Source organism: Pagrus pagrus, assembly GCF_965226575.1.
Source record: "Pagrus pagrus genome assembly, contig: HAP1_SCAFFOLD_166, whole genome shotgun sequence".
Lineage (NCBI taxonomy): Eukaryota > Metazoa > Chordata > Actinopteri > Spariformes > Sparidae > Pagrus > Pagrus pagrus.
Window position 1 is genome coordinate 1 of NW_028175297.1, and position 5386 is coordinate 5386.

Consider the following 5386-nt stretch of genomic DNA (forward strand, 5'->3'; position numbering starts at 1 on the left):
GAAACGCTCATTTTTGACATAAGCCACTTTTCACCTTTAATGAATGAAATTCCAGGTAAAAACTCCTTTGCCATGAAGAAGATCCAAATTCAACCAGTTCAGGCTAGTAAACCTGTTTGAAAGACCTTTTTTCAGTGAAATGCAGCTTAGTGCAAAAACAGGCTGCTCTCGCTCTGAAACGCTCATTTTTCACATAAGCCACTTTTCAGCCTTATAGGCGACTGCACAGTGCAAAAACAGCCTCCTCTCGCTCTGAAACGCTCATTTTTCACATAAGCCACTTTTCAGCCTTAGGCGACTGTACAGTGCTAAAACAGCCTCCTATCGCTCTGAAACGCTCATTTTTGACATAAGCCACTTTTCAGCCTTAATGAATGAAATTCCAGGTAAAAACTCATTTGCCATGAAGAAGATCCAAATTCAACCAGTTCAGGCTAGTAAACCTGTTTGAAAGACCTTTTTTCAGTGAAATGCAGCTTAGTGCAAAAACAGGCTGCTCTCGCTCTGAAACGCTCATTTTTCACATAAGCCACTTTTCAGCGCTAAAACAGCCTCCAATCGCTCTGAAACGCTCATTTTTGACATAAGCCACTTTTCACCTTTAATGAATGAAATTCCAGGTAAAAACTCCTTTGCCATGAAGAAGATCCAAATTCAACCAGTTCAGGCTAGTAAACCTGTTTGAAAGACCTTTTTTCAGTGAAATGCAGCTTAGTGCAAAAACAGCCTCCTCTCGCTCTGAAACGCTCATTTTTCACATAAGCCACTTTTCAGCCTTAGGCGACTGTACAGTGCTAAAACAGCCTGCTATCGCTCTGAAACGCTCATTTTTGACATAACCCACTTTTCAGCCTTAATGAATTAAATTCCAGGTAAAAACTCATTTGCCATGAAGAAGATCCAAATTCAACCAGTTCAGGCTAGTAAACCTGTTTGAAAGACCTTTTTTCAGTGAAATGCAGCTTAGTGCAAAAACAGGCTGCTCTCGCTCTGAAACGCTCATTTTTCACAAAAGCCACTTTTCAGCGCTAAAACAGCCTCCAATCGCTCTGAAACGCTCATTTTTGACATAAGCCACTTTTCACCTTTAATGAATGAAATTCCAGGTAAAAACTCCTTTGCCATGAAGAAGATCCAAATTCAACCAGTTCAGGCTAGTAAACCTGTTTGAAAGACCTTTTTTCAGTGAAATGCAGCTTAGTGCAAAAACAGGCTGCTCTCGCTCTGAAACGCTCATTTTTCACATAAGCCACTTTTCAGCCTTAGGCGACTGTGCAGTGCTAAAACAGGCTCCTATCGCTCTGAAACGCTCATTTTTGACATAAGCCACTTTTCACCCTTAATGAGTGAAATTCCAGGTAAAAACTCCTTTGCCGTGAAGAAGATCCAAATTCAACCAGTTCAGGCTAGTAAACCTGTTTGAAAGACCTTTTTTCAGTGAAATGCAGCTTAGTGCAAAAACAGGCTGCTCTCGCTCTGAAACGCTCATTTTTCACATAAGCCACTTTTCAGCGCTAAAACAGCCTCCTATCCTCTGAAACGCTCATTTTTGACATAAGCCACTTTACAGCCTTAATGAATGAAATTCCAGGTAAAAACTCCTTTGCCATGAAGAAGATCCAAATTCAACCAGTTCAGGCTAGTAAACCTGTTTGAAAGACCTTTTTTCAGTGAAATGCAGCTTAGTGCAAAAACAGGCTGCTCTCGCTCTGAAACGCTCATTTTTCACATAAGCCACTTTTCAGCGCTAAAACAGCCTCCAATCGCTCTGAAACGCTCATTTTTGACATAAGCCACTTTTCACCTTTAATGAATGAAATTCCAGGTAAAAACTCCTTTGCCATGAAGAAGATCCAAATTCAACCAGTTCAGGCTAGTAAACCTGTTTGAAAGACCTTTTTTCAGTGAAATGCAGCTTAGTGCAAAAACAGGCTGCTCTCGCTCTGAAACGCTCATTTTTCACATAAGCCACTTTTCAGCCTTAGGCGACTGTACAGTGCAAAAACAGGCTGCTCTCGCTCTGAAACGCTCATTTTTCACATAAGCCACTTTTCAGCCTTAGGCGACTGTACAGTGCTAAAACAGCCTCCTATCGCTCTGAAACGCTCATTTTTGACATAACCCACTTTTCAGCCTTAATGAATTAAATTCCAGGTAAAAACTCATTTGCCATGAAGAAGATCCAAATTCAACCAGTTCAGGCTAGTAAACCTGTTTGAAAGACCTTTTTTCAGTGAAATGCAGCTTAGTGCAAAAACAGGCTGCTCTCGCTCTGAAACGCTCATTTTTCACATAAGCCACTTTTCAGCGCTAAAACAGCCTCCAATCGCTCTGAAACGCTCATTTTTGACATAAGCCACTTTTCACCTTTAATGAATGAAATTCCAGGTAAAAACTCCTTTGCCATGAAGAAGATCCAAATTCAACCAGTTCAGGCTAGTAAACCTGTTTGAAAGACCTTTTTTCAGTGAAATGCAGCTTAGTGCAAAAACAGGCTGCTCTCGCTCTGAAACGCTCATTTTTCACATAAGCCACTTTTCAGCGCTAAAACAGCCTCCAATCGCTCTGAAACGCTCATTTTTCACATAAGCCACTTTTCAGCCTTATAGGCGACTGCACAGTGCAAAAACAGCCTCCTCTCGCTCTGAAACGCTCATTTTTCACATAAGCCACTTTTCAGCCTTAGGCGACTGTACAGTGCTAAAACAGCCTCCTATCGCTCTGAAACGCTCATTTTTGACATAAGCCACTTTTCAGCCTTAATGAATGAAATTCCAGGTAAAAACTCATTCAGGCTAGTAAACCTGTTTGAAAGACCTTTTTTCAGTGAAATGCAGCTTAGTGCAAAAACAGGCTGCTCTCGCCCTGAAACGCTCATTTTTCACATAAGCCACTTTTCAGCGCTAAAACAGCCTCCTATCGCTCTGAAACGCTCATTTTTGACATAAGCCACTTTTCACCCTTAATGAATGAAATTCCAGGTAAAAACTCCTTTGCCATGAAGAAGATCCAAATTCAACCAGTTCAGGCTAGTAAACCTGTTTGAAAGACCTTTTTTCAGTGAAATGCAGCTTAGTGCAAAAACAGGCTGCTCTCGCTCTGAAACGCTCATTTTTCACATAAGCCACTTTTCACCCTTAATGAATGAAATTCCAGGTAAAAACTCCTTTGCCATGAAGAAGATACAAATTCAACCAGTTCAGGCTAGTAAACCTGTTTGAAAGACCTTTTTTCAGTGAAATGCAGCTTAGGCGACTGTACAGTGCTAAAACAGCCTCCTATCGATCTGAAACGCTCATTTTTCACATAAGCCACTTTTCACCCTTAATGAATGAAATTCCAGGTAAAAACTCCTTTGCCATGAAGAAGATCCAAATTCAACCAGTTCAGGCTAGTAAACCTGTTTGAAAGACCTTTTTTCAGTGAAATGCAGCTTAGGCGACTGTACAGTGCTAAAACAGCCTCCTATTGCTCTGAAACGCTCATTTTTGACATAACCCACTTTTCAGCCTTAATGAATTAAATTCCAGGTAAAAACTCCTTTGCCATGAAGAAGATCCAAATTCAACCAGTTCAGGCTAGTAAACCTGTTTGAAAGACCTTTTTTCAGTGAAATGCAGCTTAGTGCAAAAACAGGCTGCTCTCGCTCTGAAACGCTCATTTTTCACATAAGCCACTTTTCAGCCTTAGGCGACTGTACAGTGCTAAAACAGCCTCCTATCGCTCTGAAACGCTTATTTTTGACATAAGCCACTTTTCACCCTTAATGAATGAAATTCCAGGTAAAAACTCCTTTGCCATGAAGAAGATCCAAATTCAACCAGTTCAGGCTAGAAAACCTGTTTGAAAGACCTTTTTTCAGTGAAATGCAGCTTAGGCGACTGTACAGTGCTAAAACAGGCTCCTCTCGCTCTGAAACGCTCATTTTTGACATAAGCCACTTTTCACCCTTAATGAATTAAATTCCAGGTAAAAACTCCTTTGCCATGAAGAAGATCCAAATTGTCGGGGTTCGATACTTTGAAACGCTGGTTTGGAAAGATGATGGCCCAGTCGGCAAACTTTAGTTTGGTGATTTTCTTTTTATTACACCAACAACCCAAAGACAAAAATACCCACAGGTGGCAAAGCAACAAAAAAAACGCAGGAATATTTACAATATGACAGAGTAAAAAAAATATTTACAAGGAACAGGCAGCAACTGTCATCCACATGCCACTCAGCCGAATCCTTCCTTCAAGTGAGCCGAGCTCTCTTTAAATACCCCCTTGGCCCCTCCCCCGGGCAAACCAATTAACAAAACACAGGGGTTAAGAAACATAAACTGGGAAACAACCCAGATAGCAAAATTCTTTTGGCCCATATCTGGCCCACACCTGACATGTTCATCCGGTCCACATACCGCATGGAATGATGTCACTTGGGAGGTCCGCTCCTGTTTGCCAAAAGTGGGCCACAACCAAGCCATCACAATGCCAGATGTCAACCAAAAACAGGCCAAATAAACCAGCAATCAACCGAATGTGGGCCACTGTACACTTTTATTCTGGCCCAAGTACGGCATGGGAAGATGGCACAAGGGTGGTCCACAGTTGTTTGCCAGAAGTGGGCCACAACCAAACCAACACAGTGCCAAATGTCAGCCGACACGCAATAAACCAGCACTCACCCAAATGTGGGCCACCACTGTACATTTTTATTCTGGCCCACATCCCACATGGAATGATGGCACATGAGTGGTCCACAGCTGTTTGCTAGAAGTGGGCCACAACCAAACCAACACAGTGCCAAATGTCAGCCATGACCAAATAAACCAGCACTCACCCAAATGTGGGCCACCACTGTACATTTTTATTCTGGCCCATATACCACTTGGAATGATGGCACAAATGTGGTCCACAGTTGTTTGCCAGAAGTGGGCCACAACCAAACCAACACAGTGCCAAGTGTCAGCCAAAAATAGACCAAATAAACCAGCACTCACCCAAATTTGGGCCACTATGCATTTTTATTCTGACCCACCTACCACATGGAATGACATGAGTGGTCCACACTTGTTTCTCACATATGACCCACAGCCTAGTCATAATGCTACATATTAACCAAGAGCTGAATACATCAGAACTGGTTTACAGTCTATGATCTTGTCTAGCCTGTACACATTGGAGTCACAACCAAACCATGACAAAGTTCTATGTCAAATATGAACACATCATATAAATAAACCAGAACTGGTCTGAATTTGTGGCTACTGTACATGTCATTATGGTACCTCCAGATACTGTGTTAAATGGTGGCAATGGTCCAGTCTTGTTGGTCTCAGTCAAAGATGAAGATACCTACTGAAGAATTGAAGAAAAAACCAGACACGAGAAACAACTTCTGA